Here is a 27368-nt window from a genome sequence, read left to right as displayed (position 1 = left end):
GAATCAGGCCTGTGGCTACCCGGGGACATCCGAATCAGGTCGGGGCTACCCAGGAACATCCGAATCAGGCCTGTGGCTACCCATGCAGGGACATCCGAATCAGGTCGGTGGCTACCCAGGGACATCCGAATCAGGCCTGTGGCTACCCAGGGACATCCGAATCAGGTCAGTGGCTACCCAGGGACATCCGAATCAGGTCGGTGGCTACCCAGGGACATCCGAATCAGGTCGGTGGCTACCCAGGGACATCCGAATCAGGCCTGTGGCTACGCAGGGACATCCGAATCAGGCCTGTGGCCACTGGGCATAAATATTATAACGGGCAGTGTTATAGCATACCTTAACAATCATTACTCTAGAACGGCGTGGAGCTAGACATGTTTCTGTGAACAGATCTATCAATCAAAAAGAAACGCATATATTTGAAAACATCAACATTAGTGATGGGAACGTTAAAATTGAAATACCACTTTTCTGCAAAGATATGATTATGGTTGACCACGTGGTCAGATACAGATAGTGTTCATACAGAGAACAGCAATACCCTTAATGTTCAACCCGTTATTGAGACTATTTAATTTGGAAGAAGAGAACATTATTATGAGGTGTCCTGTTGCAGTGAATGTTTCTACTATAGCTCAACAAACATATAATTAACTTGCACGGGACCATAACCATTTTCACTACCTTCACCTCACACATGGGAAAAGTTTTGACGGCAACTTGAAAGACAAACGATCATAATCAGTGTAGCATCCGATTGGTCGATTCAGCTGAGTGCGACCTCGCGTTTGACCTCTGCATCGGAGTGTCAGTTTGCGATGATGTTACCGGGGACGGATCTCGATCTCCCGATACACCTCGAGCGAAACAGTCGACACAAACATAAGGTAAGTTGTTCCCGCGCATCTTTAATACGGTTTACATGTTCTATTTTCAAAATGTGCATTCAATGCAGAAACACACTCTCCAGGAAAATCCGATAAGACAGAAAAATCCCGAGAATCTGGCTTTGGGAATACAGCCAAGGAAAGACAACTGTGGTTGTACTGATTGATGAGTAAGACACGTGAATGGTTATATGTTCTGTTTGTCAAAACTAGGTCATGGTTCACATGCACGTGTGTTCGGGTGTTTGGCTGCAAATGGTCATTTAAATGTATTCTACACACAGTCTCACTGTTCTCGTGCACCATCCGATGTTCCGTATATAGGTCACTCTCGCCATGTTATTATGGGAAAACCCCAGACTGTTTGATTTGCCCACTGACGCAGTGCTCAGCGTGTGAGGAGAGCCGATGGCGTTTTGCCTCTGTGCAAGCATATTAGTTCAAAATATGTCAGTGACACTGGACATGGGCGTTACTTCTGGCATTGTTATCTAGAAATATATAACAAGTTATACACTGTTGCTGTTCAGCTGACCGACCGTCCCGGCCCACGGTCAAACTGTTTGTTTCAGTCGTCTCGCAACACTGAACAATAGTTGCCGTTCAGCTGTTATGCCATATCTATTCATAAACAAAAACAAATATCTCCAGTCTTACCTTTCTTTATGAAACTAGAAGTTATATCTCAAGGAAATATTCCTAACTGGTTTTGATATTACTAAAGAGATCTATAGACTTTCGCTGTCCAGTTTACAAAGTTCACACATGTTTTTCATTGGAAGCGTAATGTGAAACTTCACCATGATAGCTAGGTGACTTAGTCATCATTGTGACACTGACATTGAATACGAGCACCATTCTGAATGGCATCCCTGCTCTTTGTCAAATATTGTAAAAATTGTTTATCAACCGATAATTATTCACCCCTTAATATGGTGAAATATGTAGGGGAGAGTTCAAAACAAATTCAGAGAACTTTGTCATGACAAGAAGGAGGAATATACAATATCAATAACCAACTGTATATTATCAGATTATTCTTGTGGTGAAAGGGTTAAATCTTTTGGGTCTCGAGTGAGGCATTTTACTAACACTTCATGTAAATCGATGGCATCGGTTGACTGTTTGTCATAGGTTGAATGTTTTAAAGATGTAAATATTGAAGATGTTCATTTTGATTGATTTTATAAATGTGCAAGTATCAGTCTGTGAAATCTCTACTGACGATGCTATAAGTAATATTGTGAGCAGGGAAAACAGTTTTGAAGAGATGGAATTTGCTGTTTGGTTTATGGCCTAATCGTGGTCCAGATGGTATTCTACCGGAGATGTTTAAGGGCAATAAAATTGTTTTGCAGTCATATTTGTGTACCTTGTTAAGTGACATTTTTAGGTCAGGTTTGTTTCCAGATCAGTGGTCACTTAGTGGTCACATTTCCACTGCTTGAAACAGGAAGCATTCAGCAAGTAAATAAGTATCGCGGGATCTCTCTTTTGGATATTTATGGAAGTCTTTACTTTGATTTTTGAAAGGGATTGTTGGCATGTAAGATTTTTACTCTCCAAAGTGTTATACAGAAATATTTGTCAAAACGGAGTAGATTTTATTGTTATTTGTTGATTTCTGTATGGCGTTTGATTCAGGTACTGGAGATCTTCAGTAGTTTTTTCTGTCATCTAATACCATGAGTACTGATCTTCTTTTGTGTGCATTGTTTGTTAATCAGATGTTTACAGAAATAATTACCTGTGGTGACAGGGCATATTTATTTATCCAGATTTTATGCAAATGTATTTGCTTCTGTATGCAGATGATTTATGTTTGTTTGCAGATTCTACCATTATTCTTCAGAGGAGGATCAATGTTTTATTACAGTTTTGTAAAAAGTGGGATTTGTCAGTAAATTGTGAGAGAAGAGAGGCGTTAGTCTTTAGACATGGTGGTAAATTAATCATGGTATTTTGGTTAGCATGAGTTGAAGGTTTCTACATATTATAATTATTTGGGTTTATTGTTTTCAAATACACCTTCATGATCTAAATCTGTTCCAAACTTGGTAAAGAAAGCAATAATGCCTTGTCTTCAGTTAAACTTTCTGGTAGGAGACTTAAAAATGTTACTCCAACTATTTTCCAACTAAATCTTTGACGTTCAGATAAAGCTGCTTTGAGCATGCACCTTCGTTGACGGAACCCCACACAATACAATTTAGACAAAGTTGGTAGGAATATTTTGTTTCGGAATACTTTGTTCAATTTACAGTTTTGGTTTTGTATGGGAAGCTCAAGGCGTTGGTAACGAGGAACATTTGTTTCATGTTGGTGATTGTCAAAAGCAATTCACATTTTCAGAAATGCACAAATCTTCATCACTTGATGTTTATTCTAGTATAGCCGAGATATTTAGAGTTGCAAACTTAAAATACATTTGACAAATGTTTAAGGAAAATTTAAGTCAAGTAGGGAAGGGTTAACGTACTTAAAACGTACCAAGTAACCAACTTCTAATTGATTCACTTCCCTTGTGAAACAACAATTTCTGAGGATTGTTACACTTGGTCAGATCTTGTGACTACATCATTATCAGGTGACTACAGAATGAGGTGAATGGACATTCGTGATATAGATGGTCAGTTTCTCAATAGAAGGGAACAGCATGACATCGGAAATGGTTCGATGGAGAACCTTCTGTACCTCACTTACCATTGTGAAATATTACATAGATATATCTATACTACCGACAAGAAATAAGGGAACTAATGAAATAATAGCGAATTTGAAACTGCTTTAAATATCCACTAAATCAAGGGCAACACATTCACGGCACCTTGATGGCAACACATTCACGGCACCTTGATGGCATGCTGTTAATCAATATCCGGATGGTTGCCGGTGGTATTGCCCACCATTCCTCTTGGAGAACTGCACCAAGCTGGGCCAGGTTGACGGGTCCTGGGTCCCTGGCGTACACCCTTCGACCAAGAACGTCCCAGAGATGTTCAATTGGGGACAGGTCTGGGGACTTAGAGGGCCAGTCCAATGTCTGGATACCTTCTTGTCGGAGATAAGCGGAGACAATTCGGGCCCGATGTGGTGTGGCATTATCATCTTGGAATACAAAATTTCGGCCGATAACTCTAGCCAATGGAGCCACAACAGGACGCAATATTTGGTCAACGTATCGCTGACCAGTCATGGCTCCGTTAATGATGACCAAATCTGATCGTCTGTCATGTGTATTCCCACCCCAAACCATGACACGACCACTTCCATATCGATCATGGTCAAGAATTGCTGCTCTGGCATATCGCTCCCCGCTCCGACACCAACAACGTTTTCTGCCATCTGTTAATCGTAGGCAAAACCTTGACTCATCAGAGAACATGGTGTAACACCAGTGGCGCATAGCCCGTCCCTGATGCTGCCTAGCCCATGCCAATCTTTGGCGCTTATGGTGAGCTGAAAGGGTGACACCCTCAAAAGGCTGTCTTGCTTTCAGACAAGCTTGATAGAGTCGGTTTTTAACGGTTGAGGTTGAAATGCGTCTTCCAGTGAGTGTGCGGAATTCTCTATTGATGGCAGGGGCCGATTTAAACCTATCGCATAGAGCAATTAACGTAATGAGACGATCCTGTCGTGGTGTCGTTGATTTTGGTCTACCGCGCCCAGGTCTCGTTGCAACCCCACCCGTTTGACGGTACTTATCCCACAGGCGTGAAATTACACTTTTTGATTTACCCATCTGTCGGGCAACTTCACATAATGATGTCCCCACTCTATCATCCCCACAATTCTCCATTTTGTTGCTTCACCGAGATACTGCCTCGGAGGCATTTCTGTCAGTAAGTGTCAATCTCTATTGCATTAGTGATTGCGACTTCTCCAGAACATTTACAGGAGTTAACTTCTGTATGCACGTGTAGCACGTGCTGGGCATGCATTATGCGAAATTCCATTGTCATTGGATGTTGCGTTTGGGAGATACGCCACGATAACGGACCCTGTCACAGTCAAAGTCATCTACATTCAATTTCTTAGTTCCCTTATTTTCTGTCGGTAGTATATATTGGGTTGATGGTTGTCCTATGGTCATTTCAGAAATGGAAGAACCTGTTGGTATCTAATGGGGAAGAAAAGGGACTAATGTAAATAACTCGTTGTCTCATGGTATATGAGTCATTAATTCAGGGGGAGGAGCCGAAGTTGTCATGGGTTCTAGTTTGTCAGTTGTCCGATGAATGTCCACGTGTTGACATGAGATGTTCTCTGCGTATGATGAGAGACTGGCTCAGATGAACTTATAGTATCAGAAGTTGTGCGAGAAACCAACAAGTTCTTCCAGGAAGTTTGTGAATCTGTGTTCTGTGTAGGCCAGGGAAACTAGACAGATATCTTAGGACCTTTGTGTGAAAAATCCTTATAAAATAAATGGACTTGAAGACCATACTGGACTTATCCTTGAGTACTTTTATCAGCTACATCGTACCTGGGACGAGAGTGGAACAAAGACAGATTGCCTAGAGAGAAGGGTATAACACACCGACACCCTCAGGTAACACCAGTATTACAAGTGTATTTTGCATTGGACAATATTTAAAGGTCACATGCAACGTAAAACACAACTTTGCAGATTCTGGTACCTTTCGGTATGTACTTGCCGAAACAAATCATAAAAAATGCCAATTCAACCTATAAAGTTGAAAAAACGCGATGAAAAAAAAAGAGTTCAAACATTTCACTAAATTCCCCCCAGCATTGGGGGAAAAACTGGTTTCAACAGCTGTGCTGCACTGCGTCCATAACGCATGCGCAGTGAATAGGTTCGCGGAGCTTGAAACAGTATACATGCCCAGTGTCTGAGGTCGTGAGCAGTAGTCTAATCTTGGTTGTGTACACAAACAAGTAAATAATCTACTCGTTACGTAAAAAAACTTGTTGATTGTGGTAAGCAGTCTCTGTCACGGAGAAAGCTCAGTGTCTGGTTTATTCACACCTATATGTCTGCCTGCCTGTCTGCTAAAGACAACATGCAATACACAGCTTCAATCATTGACCACGTGCAATTTGAACTTAAAACCTATCAGACTATACGACATAAAGAAAATAAGTTGATTTATGACTGGTGCACCCGAGTCCCGTGTCTGCCACATTATGTAATTAGGCACGTGTGATACACATGACATGTTTTTATGTCTGTGGGTTGCAAACATAGTACATTCATTTTTTTCGGATGACTGGATCTGACGGAAACTGGTGCAAACTCTTGTCAGTTTTAAGTCCTGCTTTGTACTTGGACGAATGACAGATTCCAGCCACGCAGTAGTTTACCATCTCTACTGACATGATTTTTGATTGGATCGAGCGCAAATTCAGAGAACATGTATTTTCCAAACCCAACATCTCTATATACATTCTTCATTGATAACAACTTCTTTTAGTGTATATGATTTTGTTTGACAACAGTATATGAATACACGATGCCATTTAGAAAGTGGTCAAATGCAACATATGTTATATTTGGGATTTCACTTTCTTAGTAAAGTACAAATTCTAGTACTTTTTTCGGTTGAGTCCCATCCGGGATTCGAACCCGCACCCTCAGAGTCAGGCACCTAATCGCCAGCACACAAAGTCAGCCGCCTAGCCCGGTCGCGGTGGCTGAGCGGGCTAGGCGGCTGACTTTGTGTGCTGGCGAAACATGAGATGGAGTGGCTAATATACCATGTAGGGAATAAATGATTAGTAAAGATAATAGAAATAAGAAAAGTGACAAATATAGTCATCTGAGAGTATTCTGGTGCCGGTCAGTCTGACGCACTGTTTGGTTATACACATTTGAATGTTTCACTTGAGCTCATTAACCAAGTAATTTCATAATTTTATTGTATCAATTAAGTCTTGGTAGAGAGGAAATAATAGTAATCAGTGGTTCAGTCAGGGGTATGAGTCAGTCTTTAAATAACATACGTTTATAGGGTGTAGGACATGATTTCAGGGGAAGAGCCAAAGTCATGAGTACTATTTTCTTAGTTGTATGGTGAATGGTGCGTGATTCTGGGAACCGTTGATGATTTGAGATCTTGTCTCTGTATATTGAGAGAATGGCTCAGGTGCACTTATAGTATTAAGTGTTATACGAGAAATCAAGACGTTCTTCCTGGAAGTTGTGAATTGTGTTGTGTGTAAGCCAAGAAAACTAGGCAGTACTTTAGGACCTCTTGGTGAGAATTCATTCCAACATAAAACGACTTGAAGAGCAACAGGACTTTACTTCATCATCCCCAGAACAAGAGCAGATAGACACAGTGCCTAGGAAGAAGGCTGTCAGTGCTGTCACACCCAGACACCCTCAAGTAACACATAGTGCAGATGCTTTCATTTTTTTCTTCCCAGGGTATGAAACATCCACAAATTTCACCCAGGGCTGGTTATATCTGAAACTTGCCAGCCTAGACCCAAACTTACCTGCCCACAAAATATTTTCACATACATATACATTTATAATTTTAAGCCGACCGCGGGGCAGGTGAATTTGAGCAACTGGAAGTAACTTTTGCCATTTGTGGTAGGTTATATCTTGAAATGGGTGGCCAGAGCTTTCCTCATTCCTCACAGTGACCATTACCCCTATAGGGCCCTGGACTTATTGATTTCCTGGTGTTGGACAGTTTCAGCGGGACAGACCGCCCCCCCACCAGCGGACTACTTGTGTTATCAATAACTTTCTTCAGCGTTCATTGAATGTTTAGCTTGTGGACTGTGTGAATCTGACTTTTATTCATTTTATGACTATTGTTTGTACCTGATGTGTGTTATACCAGGTATAACCTATTATGTAGGTACCTATTATGTGTTATACCACGTCATGTCATGGGATGATAGGCACAGTAGTGAAGTTTTCCATTTACCATACTCATGACCTGATTTAGTGCTCAGTTTCTTGCACTGGTGCAGTCCAATATTTCAACCTAGTTATTAGTTTAACTTGCTCCAGGTGCAAGTCAGTTTTTGAGTGGGTAAACCTCTGAATAAAACATCTAAATATTTGCATCTACATATTGCAGTAAAAGCAGTGCAACTGGAATTTGGCTAGTACAACTAAGTTTTTATCTGATGTTGCACGTTGTGCAAGCAAGTTAATAATACCTCTTATATCAGGCCATGCTACTAACGCCTGTCTTTATTTGCCAGCGTTCTCACCAGGTTTTGCTGTTTCCACTTGTTAGATCTCTTAGTGCAGACGGAGGTGCATCCTTCATTTGACTGATCCACTTGTTAGATCTCTTAGTGCAGACGGAGGTGCATCCTTCATTTGACTGATCCACTTGTTAGATCTCTTAGTGCAGACGGAGGTGCATCCTTCATTTGACTGATCCACTTGTTAGATCTCTCAGTGCAGACGGAGGTGCATCCTTCATTTGACTGATCCACTTGTTAGATCTCTCAGTGCAGACGGAGGTGCATCCTTCATTTGACTGATCCACTTGTTAGATCTCTCAGTGCAGACGGAGGTGCATCCTTCATTTGACTGATCCACTTGTTAGATCTCTTAGTGCAGACGGAGGTGCATCCTTCATTTCATACACTGCTCAGAAAGAATCAGATTATTTTGAAGAGTCTACTGATGATGTGTTTGTAACTTTCAAAATGCTGTATGATAACAAGATGGTTGGAGCAACCAAAGCTAAGAAAGGGGGACAGGTTAGTTTTTTTTTCAAAGTGACAAAGAAAGCACCCAGACAGGATGTACACTGGCTAGTAATTTGGCACTTAGTCACATCAATCTGGAGAAATTTGATGTGAAGTGAATCGGGGAAACACAGTGCTTAGTTGAAATGTTATGAATAGTTTCAATCTCTGAACAATTATTCTGATGAGGGAAAGAAAGTAGCTTTCATTTTGTGGTTAGATGGCAAAGCTTTGAAATAAGTTCGAAACAAAAGATTTGAAGATGATTTTGGGGTGAATGTGAATCCTGCTTTGCTTGCTAGCTAGAGAAAAATTCTGTGAAAATTTAAGAGGGTAAGCCATCTGATGTTTTGCAGTTTTTTAGGGTTACACTAAAAAACTGGCTTGCTACACGCCTGTAAGTCCATTGACAGATGTGGGTACTGTGGATGATAGCTGGGCTACAGACCAGGGAGCAGTACATAGCTATAGGTGCCACATCCTTCAAGGATAGGCAGAGGTTGCAGTAGGACACATTCTAGTATGTCTGATGCTTTGTTCAATTATGAACATGTTTTTGTTGTTGAATAGCCCAGTAAAGATTAACATCAAATATCATGCTGATTTATTCTTTCATAGTGTCATCATCATGATAACGTCATAAAAATCAGGGCAAGTGGAATATTAGTCAAGGCAAGATACTTTCTCAAAGTCAGTTGCCCTGTGGCAAGTGGCATTTGAAAAGAATGTTGAACCCCTGGATGACAAAGGTAGGCACACATCTACAACTAAACGGCCAAGCCACAGTAAGAATAGAGATTTGTGTGATGATGTTGTTCTGCCAAGTGGTGTGGGACTGTCTCATAGCATTGTAAGGGACAAGATTCAGGGATATCTTACAATGTGCTGTGAGACTTGGGTGTCAATTTGAGCTGCATTGAATCAGATGACAATCACAATAGAAGAGACTACATCAGGTCTGATTGTGGGTGTATCAATTTTACACACTTCATACAAAATGTGCTGTGACTGTCGGTCACAGTGTTGTTTGTGACGTCATTGGGCTTCTCCTGACAAACAAGCAGTCATTTCTAGACTGTGACATGACATCACTACTGACAGTGGCATTCAGGTGTTGTGGCACTGTGAGCAAATCAGTACCGTTGGGGACTGAATTCTTGTTACATATTCGTGTATTGGATTCATCCTTGCAGTTAGAATAATTGTGGAAATGTGTATTTTGTGAAACATTGAGGTCAGATGTATTTTTTTTTTTTTAACCGTAATGGATGCAGCATCAGTGTGAAGACACTGTGTTCTGAGAAAGTTGTATGAGTGTTGTACAAATGTTACATCCTTAGATGACTAATGACTTTATCATGATATAAGGCATAGAGTTGTTTTTAAAAGAATTGATTGATCTCTCCAAATTGGAGCGTCAGGGCCCCTGGTTGTCGGAGTGATAAGCAGGGAAAGGGGACACTGCTAATAATACTACTGCTGAGGGTAAGCTATATTACCGGAACTCGTAGCAAGTGTAGGAAGCAATCAAATATCAGACAGATAGAACCGGGATATTCAGAGTTGAATAATTCAGATACATTTGACAAATATTTTAGGAAAACTTGAAGACAAGTCAGGAAGAAGGGTCAATGCACCAAGGATCCCTTGGAGAATAACAATTTCCGAGAATGGTCATGTTTTATCAGATTATGTGATTCCACATAATTATCAGGTGATCACAATTAGGTGGATGGACATTCATCATATAAATGGTCAGTTTGTCAACAGAGGGACAAGCATAACATCTGAAATGGTTTGATTAAGCATTTTCTGGTGCCTACCAGTCTGGAATATTAGTTAGACATGTCAATGTTTGATTGATGGATGGTTTGAAGCTATTTATTGCAGTCATTTTATGCTGGAGGAATTGGATGGTACCAAACAATTTTTCAGATAGGAACTAATGAAAGTAACCAATGATTAAGATTGGATATGAATCATATTTGTATGATGCAAGACATTATTTCGGGGGGGGAGGGGGCGGGCGGAAGGAGCTAAAATTAGTATGAGCTCTATTTTGTTAGATGTCCGGTTGAGTCGTGCGGGGATTCTTGGCACCACCACTGACATGAGACGTTTTCTTTGTTACTGTAATGCAGAGAGAATTGCCCAGCTGAACTCACAGCATTAAGGGTTGTACCAGAATCCAACAAGTTCTTCCATTTCAGTTGTGAACTAATGTGTACAGAACAGGAAAACTAGGAAATATCTGATGACCTTTTTAGGGGGAGGAAATCTTGAACACCGCACTGGACTTATCCTTGGGTAATTGATCCAGCTACATCATCCCCAGACCAAGAACAGTGAAGAATGGCACCTGACACCCTCAGGTAACATTGAATTGCTTTATCAGAGAAGGGACGTAAACACTGGTGCACACAGGCTGGTGATGCTGCCTTAAATAGGTCTCATACAGTATCCTCCAGGAGACTGAGCAATAGGTTGATGGTTTCTTTTGTGGTGTGGGAGGTTCTCTGATGCTGTGTCGTGTCGTTGGTAACGTGGCAGGCACCATATTGGTGACTGCTTGAGGTCTATAGATTGTGGCTGGTGAGAACAATTTCCCTGTTACAATAGAAGGCACAGGGACATTGGTTGGAGTAGATAGGAATCAGGTAGATATGTTAGGTGTATCTCAGGAACTGATGAGGAGTTCCATGTACCTTCAACATTATCTAGGTATCTAGGTATTGTTAGCTTTTGATTTCTTAACGAGACAGAAAACTGCCGTTGACATAAGATGCAGTAGATTGACTCGGAAACTTGCATGTACGGACTTGCAGAAGAAGAGCCATTTCTTCTGTGTGGGAGAGTGATATGTTGTATGGTACACTGGTGACGTCCAAATGGGATTATTGAATATTCCTTCACTTATGGGAAGTATTGGGTCAATATGATAAGGAGAAGGAACAGAATATTGGAGATCAGTAGTTTACTCAATTGTTGATGTTCTACAGGACTATTCAGCTTCCACTTAAGGTGACAAAGACAGTACTGATTAAGTGGAAGAGCGATATGTTGTATGGTAGGTACATGAGTGACGACCAAATGGGATTGTTGGGTCAATATAATAAGGAGAAGTAACAGAAATCAGTGGTTTACATCATTCACACTTAAGCTGACGATAACAGTACTAATTAAGTGAAAGTCACTGTCAATATGAGTCTTAGATACCTTTTGTTTTCTTTATGTACTACCTTTAGTCATAGTTGAGGAATCTTGATATATTAACTTACATGGTATCATGTATTGGTAGTAGAATAGTGTGAAATACCCAAAACTTCTAAAGGTTACAAATACTCAAATACTACAAAGCTTCTAGGGTACATTACATCAGACTGGCCTAGATAATGTAGTCGTAAAGTAATGTTAATAGATGACACTTATGACTGTCTTAGTGTTGAGAGAGCTTTGAAAATCTAGGCCAGTGACAGAATGATTTATGTCCCTTTGATGTTACCAGTAACATCCAGTGAAAGAAACACTCAACTTATTAAGAGAAGTTATTCGAGAGTGTGTTAGTCTCCGAGAGCCATAAACTTAGCGAAACAGAACCAGATGATTTACACAGACTCAGCTGACCCTATTTTTTATAATTGTGTCTTTTTTAAATGGATTCTGCCAGGGGACATGCAATGCATGTCAGGATTTTCATATCTCGTGTAGATGCTTATTTGGACTCAGTTTTATTCATGTTTGTGTACTGATACATGGAAGTTAGGAGATACACATACTGTATTGGAAAATCAGAGCTATGTAACATGATTATACACTTCTGAATGACTTAACCAATCACAATCCAGTATTAACTGAAGTCATGGAAGAATGAATAAGATCCAGTACTTATTAATGAGTGTGAGTCAGGTAGACATTCTGCTCCACCAACGTTTACAACAGGAACTGAGTGAGTGGCTGTCAGAACGTTAGGTTGATATATCATCTAGTTCCACCAGGACAGGACAACATTGTGATGACTTCATTGTAAAACCTGATGTGACTTTGAATGAAGTAGGGGCGGTGTGATAGCCTCGTGGTTAAGGCATTCGGTCATCATGCAGAAGGTGCGGGTTTGATTCCCTACATTTTACCAGCCCTGATATGCTGCTGGAACATCAATCACTCAAGCTCAGTTTAAGAAAATTTCATTTTAAAAAACTTATGTGAGCTCAGATATACTAGTGTCCTCATGTATGAATGATTCCATATTGTATTCTGATGTTGCATGCTTTGTGTGTTTAGAATTTGGATGTGTAACATGGTGTTGTGTAACTGCTGTGGTTTGTAATGAAGAAAATGTTCAAGAATCCAAACTTTCAATAATTGATTTGTAACACCTATACTAAACTTTGTTAGAATGTTAGAATTTCAATCAGCAGTTGTTTTAAGGTGGTTCTCCATAATGTGTCTGTTGTACTTCTTGGATAGGTTACCTTTGAAGGTCAGGGTTCAAAATTGATCTTCAATGATAACACATGCTTGTTGTAAAAGTCAACTTTTGGTTGATGCATGTCATCGGTTCCCAATCACGCAGGTAAGTTCATGCTGAATTGTCTGGTCCAGACTAGATTATTTACAGACCATCGCCATATAGCTGGAATATTGCTGAGTGCGGCGTAAAGCTAAACTCACTCACTCACTCTCGGATAGATACAACGTGAAACAGATCCTGAGATAATTGTCTGTAATACATTATAGCTAAAATGGATAGAATTATCATGAAAATGACCGCTCGTTATCAGAAATGAGCGGTCCACTGTAACTTGATAACGCCCGCAAAATGCTTGACGACGGGCCATTATCAAGCCCGTTGTTAAGTGACGTCATACGTAGCTCAACTGTTGAAGTTCAGTCACCTACGGCTTGAATGAACTTGGGTTCATTATTGACCACATATCTGGCTCACATTCGTCACATGTGCCTGTGCCATTATGCACTTTCCTGCCTGTGCCAACCATAACAATTGTACCATAAATGACAACATACAGCAATGAAAATATCGACTTGAAGTCTAACGTTGTTGATGACTGAAAACAATGGCGGCTGGTAGTATGAGCAAAGGTCAAGGTTGAATGTCGTCATTCTCAATAGTGACGTAATCTGTGTTGTTCTACGACGTTTCTATATTTGCAAAATGTGTGTCAGTGACCTCCGTCGCTTTGTTGTTGGCAGTAAATGCTTCTAAACCGATGCCGCTGTTTTTATTCTTATTGTATTAAAAATTCTATTCATTTTAGCTATAATAACGGTAACGCTATTTTTCAGGGCATTATCATTTGCAGAAGCCCTCGGTTTTTTCAACTGCCCTCCTTCGTCGGGCAGTTAATGAAAGACCTCTGGCTTCTGCAAATGATAATGCCCTGAAAAATAGCGTTACCCTTATAATATTTTAATGTGTTTCTGGTCCTCAGATACATATGTACTCAACCATCTCTTTGATACTGTATTCTTGATGCTTAACTGTCTTGAACAACATACTCATGTTCAGGTCTGAGCTTATGCCATTTGCTGGTGGCATGGGACATGCTGTACGCCAGGAGGGGCATGTATTTCCAGGATGTTTAGGTCTGAGCTTAGGCCATTCGCTGGTGGCATGGGACATGCTGTACACCAGGAGGGGCATGTATAACCAGGTTGTTTAGGTTTGAGCTTAGGCCATTCGCTGGTGGCATGGGACATGCTGTACGCCAGGAGGGGCATGTATAACCAGGATGTTTAGGTTTGAGCTTAGGCCATTCGCTGGTGGCATGGGACATGCTGTACGCCAGGAGGGGCATGTATAACCAGGTTGTTTAGGTTTGAGCTTAGGCCATTCGCTGGTGGCATGGGACATGCTGTACGCCAGGAGGGGCATGTATAACCAGGTTGTTTAGGTTTGAGCTTAGGCCATTCGCTGGTGGCATGGGACATGCTGTACACCAGGAGGGGCATGTATATCCAGGATGTTTAGGTTTGAGCTTAGGCCATTCGCTGGTGGCATGGGACATGCTGTACGCCAGGAGGGGCATGTATAACCAGGTTGTTTAGGTTTGAGCTTAGGCCATTCGCTGGTGGCATGGGACATGCTGTACACCAGGAGGGGCATGTATATCCAGGATGTTTAGGTTTGAGCTTAGGCCATTCGCTGGTGGCATGGGACATGCTGTACGCCAGGAGGGGCATGTATAACCAGGATGTTTAGGTTTGAGCTTAGGCCATTCGCTGGTGGCATGGGACATGCTGTACGCCAGGAGGGGCATGTATAGCCAGGTTGTTTAGGTTTGAGCTTAGGCCATTCGCTGGTGGCGTGGGACATGCTGTACACCAGGAGGGGCATGTATATCCAGGATGTTTAGGTCTGAGCTTATACCATTCGCTGGTGGCATGGGACATATTGTACACCAGGAGGGGCATGTATATACAGGATGTTTAGGTCTGAGCTTATACCATTCGCTGGTGGCATGGGACATGCTCTATGCCAGGAGGGGCATGTATAACCAGGATGTTTAGGTTTGAGCTTATACCATTCACTGGTGGCATGGGACATGCTGTACGCCAGGAGGGGCATGTATAACCAGGTTGTTTAGGTTTGAGCTTATACCATTCGCTGGTGGCATGGGACATGCTGTACACCAGGAGGGGCATGTATATCCAGGATGTTTAGGTCTGAGCTTATACCATTCGCTGGTGGCATGGGACATATTGTACACCAGGAGGGGCATGTATATACAGGATGTTTAGGTCTGAGCTTATACCATTCGCTGGTGGCATGGGACATGCTCTATGCCAGGAGGGGCATGTATAACCAGGATGTTTAGGTTTGAGCTTATACCATTCGCTGGTGGCATGGGACATGCTCTATGCCAGGAGGGGCATGTATATACAGGATTTTAGGTTTGATATACATTTGATAAACATTGCAGGAAAGTAGGAAGTGAAAATGGGAAGGGTCATTAACGTGCAAAGTGCATTTACCAGAGTAACCCAATTCTTACTGATTCACTTTTCTTTGGGAATAACACTTTCCCTGAATTGGCATAAGTATGGATGAGTGGCTGGATCATGTGACCCTACACAATTAGTTGGATGGACATTTGGGATCTAGATGGTCAGTTTGTCGATAAAGGCGCGCACAGAGCATCTAAAATGGTTCGATTAGATATCTTCTGGTGCCTACTAGTCAGAAATTAGTTGGATAACTCAGTGTTTGGTTGGCAAATAGCTTAAAGCTAATTTGCTAAGTCATTTTATCCTGGAAGAATTTCATGGTACCATAGAAGCCATCTAAATATGTTAATGAAAGTGACTTGTAGTTCAGTCAGTGTGTGGGTCATTTTTGTATGGCATGGGATATTATTTCGGGGGAGGAGCCAAAGTTTTCATGGGTTCATGTTGTATTCTTCCAGGAAGTTGTGAATCTGTGTTGTGTGTAAGCCAAGAAAACTAGGCAATGCTTTGGGCCCTGTTGGTGAGAATTCATTCCATAATATAATGACCTGAAGAGCAACCCAGACTTGTCCTGAGTATCCATCTTGGCATCATCATGTCAAGAACAGAGTCACACAGAGTCACACAGACTCAGACAGTCAGACAGATTTTAGGATTAAGATATTTGGAAAAATTTAAACACAGAATATTGTTGCAATATATTAGCGAAAGATAGAAATTTGAAGCAATAAAAACTCATACTAATAAATGAGAATAAGTTAAGGCAACAGATACATACAAGTTCATATAATGTTTTCTACATTAATCCTTGCCTGACATAAGAAGGACTCATCTCCTAGACACACCTTTCCATAAGGCAAAAGCTATGTCTACACTGTTTAAGAAATTACTTTGATGTATTTTAGAAAGCGAACATATCTTCACCTACAACATTAAGCAAGCACTTGACTCTAGGTTCATTAATTATGACTCCATGATCCTCCAAACATCCACTACAAGATTAGTGCAAGGTGAATCAGCGGACGAGCAGGATTAAGTACTGCCCTCTGTCTGCTCATTTCATTTGTTATTGGAGGACACAACATGGCCAGTATCATCAGTTGTAATCTTTCTATAATGTTTCAGTTATACGTAAATAGTTAGAAAGTCCAAATGTTTTCAGTAGGGTTTACTTGTTTCAGCCCAGAGGGTTAATGACTTGTTGCCACCCCAAGTTATTCTGCTCTTGTTCATATAATTGGCATTATGACTCTGGATTCTTTCCTGAGTTAACTGCCCACCACCAGACCAGCATGTCAGTTAGAAAGGGCTTTCACCAGCAACCGCATTGTTACCTTAGACCAGGATCCAATACAAGTTTCTCTCTGCCCACAGATTCCACAACGGCTGAACATGGAACTTGAAGATCATGTCCATGGTGTAAGTATGATGGGGTTTTTTTCACTTTCAGCTCGTCTTGATGTTGTCTGTGTTTTTGTGTATGCTTATTTTGTTTTCTGAGGTTTTTGAGAGGCATTTAGAAGTCGGTATTCTAATACATGACAACATGTTATGGATGTCAACTTCTTCTTTATTGTTTTCACAATGTGTCTGGGCTGTTCCTTGCCCCTTCATCAGGTGGATGCTAACTGACAGTTAAACAGGATATATATACTAGTAATGTACAGGATATATATACTAGTAATGTACAGGATATATATATACTAGTAATGTACAGGATATATATACTAGTAATGTACAGGATATATATACTAGTAATGTACAGGATATATATACTAGTAATGTGCATGAAAGCAGAGTGATGATTGCTTAAGATCATCACTGTGGCTTCATATACATACCATATACCATATACATACCATATACCATATACATACCATATACCAAATACATACCATATACCATATACATACCATATACATACCATATACCATATACATACCATATACCATATACATACCATATACATACCATATACCATACACATACCATATACCATATACATACCATATACCATATACATACCATATACATACCATACACATACCATATACCATATACATACCATATACCATATACATACCATATACATACCATATACATACCATATACATACCATATACCATATACATACCATATACCATATACATACCATATACATACCATATACCATATACATACCATATACATACCATATACATACCATATACATACCATATACCATATACATACCATATACCATATACATACCATATACCATATACATACCATATACATACCATATACCATATACCATATACATACCATATACATACCATATACCATATACATACCATATACCAGTTCTTTATTGTCATTTCTACAAGTCGATTGAAAGCCGATTTTGACCCTCAACTAAACAGTCAGGAAAGACAGTTGTTTCACGTTATTTCTGCAAAACTGCTCAAGATGACAAATTTGACATTTTCTCAGGATGACTAGTATGATAAGAACCTAAAGTTCCCAGATTTTTCACGATATATTCTGTCCTGACTTGGAACAAACTGGGAGTACTTGGTGGGTAAACAACTTGTTTGCTGCCCTTTCCTTGACCGCCATTATCACTGTGTTTCAAAGGGGTCTTGTGCTTGTTCTGAGTTTTAAGAGGATACCCAAGAACCCAGTCAAAAGCCCTTTTCCAGTCATCCTGTGGTCACTCGGTGGTAAATCACTTGATGCTTACACAACTTGTTTGCAGTTCTGTCCTTGAAGTGTCACCCGTGAAAGTCCCAGGGTAGAAGAGGCCTTCAGCAACCCATGCTTGCCATAAAAGGCGACTATGCTTGTCATAAGAAGCAACTAATGGGATCAGGTGGTCAGGCTCACTGACTTGATTGACAAATGCGCAGATCAATACTCATGTTGTTGATCACTGGATTGTCTGGTCCAGATTCAATTATTTACAGACTACCACCATATAGCTGGAATATTGATGAATGTGGCATAAAAACTAAACTCACTCATTCACTGACCTGAAGTGTCCTGCTGTCACTGACCACATGGTCTGCTGGAGTTGACTTTGTTACACTGATGCACATTTTCGTGGACACAAAACCCAACTCACTCACTCACTCACTCACTCAGATAAACTGATATTTTTGTGTTCAGATCAAATTCATTGAGTAGTTACAAAAATCCAAGAGTATTTGCACTCAACAGACTTAATTTCCTTTGTGTTTTCACTCAGATATTTGCGTAATTAACTTAGCTTAGCTTCTGTTTTGGTGAATCAATTACTTATGAAAATCTTAAAATCAATATCAACGATCTGTGCATAAATTCACAACCTGAATGAAAGGTTTTATTTAGTCATTGTATATACAATATGATATATGATGCATCATGGTATTTACCATGTGTGAATGATACTGATGTTTGATGGTTGTCTGAAGTCCAGGAACTGTTCCCAGCAGTCCACACTGACAGGAGATATATTCGATATAAAGTTCTTACGGTCTGTTAAATGGTCAAGCAAAGTGTAATTATTTACACACAAGAAAAAAATATTTTTATTGTTGTCCCAAAAGACAGCTGCTCCAATACCATGACCAGCATTTTATTGGTTGACTTTCATCAGATATTATTTGTTTTGGTTGCAAAACAGAAAAAGTATGATATCAAGCGCAGAAAGAGTTTGCACATCCAAAATGAATGTTATACATTGTAAATAATAAACATGTCTTTCTGGAGTGACATTTGATTGATCATCTGCATTTGAATGAATCTGCACTTCATAGATCTTCCTTTCTCTCTGTTTTTTGTTGTTGTTTTTTTGACTGTTTCAGCTAACAACAGATTATGTTTGATATCTATGCATACATTGGTGATAAGATGCTCTCATTACATGAGGTGATAAGATGCTCTCATTACATGGGGTGATAAGATGCTCTCTTTACATGGGATGATAAGATGCTCTCATTACATGGGGTGATAAGATGCTCTCTTTACATGGGATGATAAGATGCTCTCATTACATGGGGTGATAAGATGCTCTCATTACATGGGGTGATAAGATGCTCTCATTACATGGGGTGATAAGATGCTCCCATTCCCTGGGTGATAAGATGCTCTCATTACATGAGGTGATAAGATGCTCTCATTACATGGGGTGATAAGATGCTCTCATTACATGAGGTGACAAGATGCTCTCATTACATGAGGTGACAAGATGCTCTCATTACATGAGGTGATAAGATGCTCTCATTCCCTGGGTGATAAGATGCTCTCATTCCCTGGGTGATAAGATGCTCTCATTACATGGGGTGATAAGATGCTCTCATTACATGGGGTGATAAGATGCTCTCATTACATGGGGTGATAAGATGCTCTCATTACATTGGGTGATAAGATGCTCTCATTACATGGGGTGATAAGATGCTCTCATTACATGGGGTGATAAGATGCTCTCATTACATGGGGTGATAAGATGCTCTCATTACATGAGGTGATAAGATGCTCTCATTACATGGGGTGATAAGATGCTCTCATTACATGGGGTGATAAGATGCTCTCATTACATGGGGTGATAAGATGCTCTCATTACATGAGGTGATAAGATGCTCTCATTACATGGGGTGATAAGATGCTCTCATTACATGAGGTGATAAGATGCTCTCATTACATGGGGTGATAAGATGCTCTCATTCCCTAGGTGATAAGATGCTCTCATTACATGGGGTGATAAGATGCTCTCATTACATGAGGTGATAAGATGCTCTCATTACATGGGGTGATTAGATGCTCTCATTACATGAGGTGATAAGATGCTCTCATTACATGGGGTGATAAGATGCTCTCATTACATGGGGTGATAAGATGCTCTCATTACATGGGGTGATAAGATGCCCTCATTCCCTGGGTGATAAGATGCTCTCATTACATGAGGTGATAAGATGCTCTCATTACATGGGGTGATAAGATGCTCTCATTACATGGGGTGATAAGATGCTCTCATTACATGGGGTGATAAGATGCTCTCATTACATGGGGTGATAAGATGCTCTCATTCCCTGGGTGATAAGATGCTCTCATTCCCTGGGTGATAAGATGCTCTCATTACATGAGGTGATAAGATGCTCTCATTACATGAGGTGATAAGATGCTCTCATTACATGGGGTGATAAGATGCTCTCATTACATGGGGTGATAAGATGCTCTCATTACATGAGGTGATAAGATGCTCTCATTACATGAGGTGATAAGATGCTCTCATTACATGGGGTGATAAGATGCTCTCATTACATGGGGTGATAAGATGCTCTCATTACATGGGGTGATAAGATGCTCTCATTACATGGGGTGATAAGATGCTCTCATTACATGGGGTGATAAGATGCTCTCATTACATGGGGTGATAAGATGCTCTCATTACATGAGGTGATAAGATGCTCTCATTACATGGGGTGATAAGATGCTCTCATTACATGGGGTGATAAGATGCTCTCATTACATGGGGTGATAAGATGCTCTCATTACATGGGGTGATAAGATGCTCTCATTCCCTGGGTGATAAGATGCTCTCATTCCCTGGGTGATAAGATGCTCTCATTACATGGGGTGATAAGATGCTCTCATTACATGAGGTGATAAGATGCTCTCATTACATGGGGTGATAAGATGCTCTCATTACATGGGGTGATAAGATGCTCTCATTACATGGGGTGATAAGATGCTCTCATTACATGGGGTGATAAGATGCTCTCATTACATGAGGTGATAAGATGCTCTCATTCCCTGGGTGATAAGATGCTCTCATTCCCTGGGTGATAAGATGCTCTCATTACATGGGGTGATAAGATGCTCTCATTACATGGGGTGATAAGATGCTCTCATTACATGGGGTGATAAGATGCTCTCATTCCCTGGGTGACAAGGCCAACCAGAACCCAGAGCATGAACAAACATCTTGTTCTGACACTGATGTGCTAACAAAGATCACCTATAGTGAGGACAATCATCTTGTGATAGCCAGACAACAGCAGCTTCTGAACCCAGTGTTGAACATGTCATTTGGTTATCTGGAACTCCGACCAGCCAATAATTTGTTGACAGAACTTTTGTCAAAGCATTTACCACGAGAACAATAGGAATACACATAACTGCTTGGTCAGAAGGTTGTGACCGTTCTAGAAAAACAGTATTAACACGCTCATTGTTCAGTGACAAGGCAGACTTTTGTTGGCGACTCACCATGAGTCACAGAACACCATAGTTCTCCTCTGTTCTAGTAGTCAACTTGTTGTCTATTCTGTATGTATGTACTTGCGATGTCCTGTTCCTGTTCTTGATTATGCTGACCGTCTTCGTTAAAGCCAGCTGATCCCTGTTGTTACGACCTGGGCCTATCACTTTTCACCAGCGGGGTTACTCTGCTACATGTATAACTATGAGTGAGTTTAGCTTTACACCAATTTTAGCAATATTCAAGTATTATCATGGTGTGATGTTTCAACATAGACACTAATGTCATTGTCAAGCAAATGGTACATCGTAATGAATTTGTGGAGGAATATATATATGAATTGTTGTTACAATAAATGAGAAGAAGATATTTTGTTTATACAATTGATGGGGTTGATGTACATAAACTGATGGGAAGCCAGAAGTTAATAAGGAGTATGGTAAAGGAGTCTGTAGAGCGTTGCTATAACAAAGTGGATTGTAGTACAGAATTATTTTATCAAGTGGATGATATGCGAGTAGGATTTGGTAGCCCTCATCTCTGTTGATCGCTGGTTCAGTCTTCATGATGTGGAGCTGATTCAATCTTCATGATGTGGAGTACCTCTAGTAGCTTGCGGATTTTGTAACTGATTGGTTCTTTTCTAAGATTTTGGTGTTGTTCCAGTTGATGGAGTGGTTTCGGTGGTCTCTGATGTGGAGGGCAATGGCTGATTTGGAGTCCTGTTTACTAACTGAGTTCTGGTGGTCCTTGAGTCTATGGATGAGGGGTCTAGAGGTTTCACCAAAATAGGTGTTGCATTCAATGTGGTACACTACACCTGCTGGTTCTGGCTTGTGGGATGCTGTGGGCCAGCTTGTTGCTTGCAGGAGGTTCTGGATGGTGTTGCCTGTTTGGAAGGTGACGTCGATGTTGGCCTGTTGTTTCAGGAGTCTGCGGATGTGGTGGCTGGTTGACCCAATGTAGGGGATGCTGATGGTGAAGGGAGCTGATTATTGTCTGGGGCTCTTGGTGATTTGATGGAGGGTGCTCCTGATGGTCTGGTTGACAAAGGAGGGCGGGTATTCGTTATAGGTTGTAACGACATGTCTGAGGTGGTCCAGCTTGATCTCGAGTAGTTCAGGTGTAGAGGAGATGTTTTTGGCACGACGGGTCAGGGTTGCGATAACGCCTCTCTTGACTTGGATGGGATGGCAGGAGGAGAAGTGGATGTATTGGTCTGTGTGGGTCGGCTCGTGGTATACGCTTGTGGTGTGGGTGTGATTTTCTCTCTGGACCAGTACATCTAGGAAGGGGAGTGTGTTGTCTGTCTCTCTTTCCATGGTGAACTGTATCCGGGGGTTTTGGGCATTGAAATGTTGGAGAAAGATGGTGGGGTTGTCAGATGGGGGAAGGATGACAAAGGTTTTGATACCAGCAGGTTGGCTGGATGAGGGATGTCAGGAGTGCTGTCTCTTCAGAAAGGTGGGTGTCAAGGGTGGAGTGGGCTTCTTGTACTCTGGACACGATTATGGTGAGGGCCTCTTCACGGTGAACATTGGTGAATAAATCCATGACGTCATAGCTGAGTAGCTGGCCGGGTTCCTGGAGGGTACTGATGTTCTTGCAGAATTCGGTGGATGAAAGATTTGGCTGTCTTTCCCAGTGGGGCGAGTAGGCGGGAGATATCCATAAATCATAGTCCTCATTCGTCATCTATTCAACTTCCAGAATGCCTTTCAAAGATATATACCCAGCGGGGACTGAACCAGTGCCTCATGAACACTGTAACCACTAGACTACCCAACTGTCCCAAAAAATGTGTGTAGTCATTGTGCGAAAATTCAGCATTTTAATGATGTCATTATCTTCTGATGCTGGTGCAAATGTTAGTGTTCCACTATGTAATTGGTAGCAGTTAGTCATCTCCTCAAGTGTTCCACTGTGTATATGGTAGCAGTTAGTCATCTCCTCAAGTGTTCCACTATGTAATTGGTAGCAGTTAGTCATCTCCTTAAGTGTTCCACTGTGTATATGGTAGCAGTTAGTCATCTCCTCAAGTGTTCCACTGTGTATATGGTAGCAGTTAGTCATCTCCTCACGTGTTCCACTGTGTATATGGTAGCAGTTAGTCATCTCCTCAAGCGTTCCACTATGTATATGGTAGCAGTTAATCATCTCCTCAAGCGTTCCACTATGTATATGGTAGCAGTTAATCATCTCCTCAAGCGTTCCACTATGTATATGGTAGCAGTTAGTCATCTCTTCATTGTCATGTGATGTTACTTTCCAGTTAAAACACATGATGACAGCTATATAAGATTTTGGAGGATTTGTTCTTATCTGCATCACATGCAGTCTGTTGCTATAGTGACACGCAAGGGGCATGTTGAACATTGACTTGTGCACCATGTAAATAGCCACATTGCAAGTCATGTGATGTGCACACTACTTGCTAACTCTGTCTCAGTAGATTCCACAACACAAGTAGTTTTTAATGCTTTGGGCTGCAAATGTTGATAAATCTACTTCAGAATATTTGCGTTTACATATATTATAAATGGTTTGAGTTCAGGTTTTAGTTTTACATTGATTGATTGATTGATTGATTGATTGATTGATTGATTGATTAAGACTATTTCCTACCAGTATTTTCATATACTGATTGATACAGGATACAGTGGATTACTGTTGTCTTTATCCTGAAACTCTATTTCATTGAATTTCCTCATTAAATAATTTCATGTAAATGACAGGATTCCTGCATGCATGGAAGATGAGTAGGGTGATTATTTCTTGTAACTTCTGTGCCAGTGTGACGTTAAATACTCACTCACTCACTCACTCACTCACTCACTCACCCACCCACCCACCCACCCACTCACTCACTCTTGTAACCTCTTGTAACGACAGGAAGTAACTTCAATTTTAGTAAGCTGACTGCTATCTGATTTAGTCTTATTGTGCCCACCAGTCTGGTACGGTTACTGATTTAATTTTGCACATGATTCCCATTTGACCAATGACCTTACCTTGTGAACTTTGATATTTTTGATTGGTTGAGTTTGATAGTTGACAAGATTTAATATCCTGAGAAGTAACAAGTCTTGACATGAGTTGAAGAGGCATACAGGAGCAGGATTCTGTGCGACAACAGCACCGCTATGTCTCTGATTAATTGTATTATCCCTGGCCTGCCAACGCAAACATGGGTAGTAATATCTGTGCCAGTTTTACCAAAGTTCATATGCTAAAGTATGAAACACCCATTGTGTGTTGATGATCTCACACGGTATGTACTCCTTGCTGTTAAAAAAGATACGTAGTGTGTTAATAATTGCACATGGTGTACTTGTTACTGACCCATTTTATGCCAGTAATTTCACAAGGTTATTGTTTTTTTGTTCTCATAGTTAGTTTTCATTATTTCAGTGTATATATTTTGGGTTTTTTTCTTTACTACCTGCTCAGAGTGCAGCATGGCTTGTAAGTTGGCTGCACCATCCAAATTGTTTTGCTGGTTTCAGAATGCAACGTAAATGATTGTTTTGCATTTTCATAACAAATACTTAGCGTAAGATACATTCAACAAAACCACATCTCATTTTTGCAACCACAATTTTGCATTTGCTTTATTTATTGATCTCAACTAAATGACTACTGCTGCATTAATTAGTTTGCATATGTGAGTGCTTGTAACAAGACTTGCTACTTCGGGGGCTTGTAGCAAGACTTGCTACTTTGGGGGCTTCCAGTTTTGCAGGATGCTTTTGTTCTCTATTAAAATTCACTGATGCCGGATAATCCTGTGAACAATAGAGGGGGTATACTTATAGTCTGTTTTGGCCTAACAAAGTATGCACTATAACTTCATCTTGATTATAGTGTTGCAGCAATTCAACATTTTTAGTATATTTTCTCTTCATGATAAAATTCATAAATACCCATTTCATACATTTTCAGAAATTGAAAGAAATGGTAAATGAAGACATAAATATTTTGTCAAAAATAAACATTCATATACAGTTCACTCCAATTAGTTACTAGAAATCAAGTTCACTCAAAACAAACTGGTGCCTTGTAATTAATGAGTTTGAACTCCAAACGTGTATGTCCCCAAGTGGGACTATGGGTGACAGCTACTTACTGAAGACAGATAATAACCTGCAAACTGGTGGACTGTTACTCTTTATCCGATATCATCACATCAGCTGTCCAGCAAAGTGAGGTATGACTGTTACTTCTGACTACTTACTTTCCAGTTAAAACACATGATGACAGCTATATAAGATTTTGGAGGATTTGTTGTTATCTGCATCACATGCAGTCTGTTGCTATAGTGACACGCATGTTGACCATTGACTTGTGCACCATGTAAATAGCCACATTGCACCCTCATATATCACCCTTTCATTCAGCTATTATCTGTAGAATATTGAGAGTGAGTGAGTTTAGCTTTACGCAACACTCAGCAATATTCCAGCTATATCGCGGCCATTTGTAAATAATCTAGTCTGGACCAGACAATCCAGTGACCAACGGCATGAGCATCGATTTGCACAATTGGGAACGGATGATATGTGTCAACCAAGTCAGTGATCCCGACCACCCGGTCCCGTTAATCTTCTCTTACGACAAGCATAGTCACCTTTTATGGCAAGCATGGGTTGCTGAAGGCCTGTAGGATATTAATTGGGATCGAACAGTAGTTTGTTCCTATCTGTAGCATTATCTGTTTAGCGGGAAAACATCTATTAATGTATATTATGACTACTAACATTGTCCCGACAGTGGACCAACATTGGAGCAATCAACATTAATACATCCTCATTAATTCAGAGCTTCAGATAACAGTTTGGGTAACTGAGCTATATACTCATTTGTGTTCATCCTAACTGGGTATCCCAGTTTTCTTTAATAACCAAATAATATTGTACCCACCTCACTCGAACTCACTTGGGTATTTTACCCTTTTCATCAATTGTACAAATATAAGAAAGTTGAAATGTCAACTGAAGTGTGCGATATTTATATTTGATCTGTCATATGAGAAATAATAAGAAGACGTCAAGAACCTCTCTATATGATTCAGTTATTGTATCTATTTATGGTGTATGCATGTAAGATCAAATGTATTGAGCATTTACAAAAATTCAATCGTACTTGTATGCAATAGTCTTAATGGGATTTGAGTTTTCACATTAGTATTTACGTGGCTTATCTGTACCTCTGTTAAGAGATGGCTAATTATCTAAAAATGTTATTCATGTGAGTGTATACCAAACCATGGCAACACTTGCCATTGTCTCCCTGTAGACTACAAGCTGGATGTTACATGTTATTTGGTGGAACTAAAATGTAATGTGTACATGGGACAGTTCTTCAAAATGAGATCTGACCCTGGAGACCCAGGTTAGCATTGGTCTGTTGTAAGAGAACACTAACAACACCAGACTTTGGCTGACTTGGTTCCCACACATTGTTGTATCCCAAATGCGTAGATCAGTGTTCATACCGTCAACCACTTGCTGCCATGTAGCAGGACTGTTGTTTAATGTGGCATTAACATGCTGACTGCCGATCAAGAGTATACTCGTGGTATCAATTCAGGTCGAATTTGCCAC

At 40.5% G+C, this 27368-nt stretch overlaps 1 protein-coding gene across 1 annotated transcript in view; it reads left to right on the top strand.

The window, feature by feature from the left end:
* The first annotated feature begins 810 nt into the window (after positions 1-810).
* The window catches only part of LOC137260311 (uncharacterized), a 45817-nt gene continuing 19259 nt past the window's right edge, over positions 811-27368 (top strand). Inside the window, exons 1-2 of the mRNA XM_067797991.1 lie at positions 811-890; positions 16920-16964. The gene's annotated coding sequence lies outside the window, so the exon portion shown is untranslated. The remainder of the gene's footprint in view (positions 891-16919; positions 16965-27368) is intronic.

This window comes from Haliotis asinina, chromosome 13 (genome assembly GCF_037392515.1).
Source record: "Haliotis asinina isolate JCU_RB_2024 chromosome 13, JCU_Hal_asi_v2, whole genome shotgun sequence".
Taxonomy (NCBI): domain Eukaryota; kingdom Metazoa; phylum Mollusca; class Gastropoda; order Lepetellida; family Haliotidae; genus Haliotis; species Haliotis asinina.
This window is presented reverse-complemented; position numbering and strand designations above follow the sequence as displayed.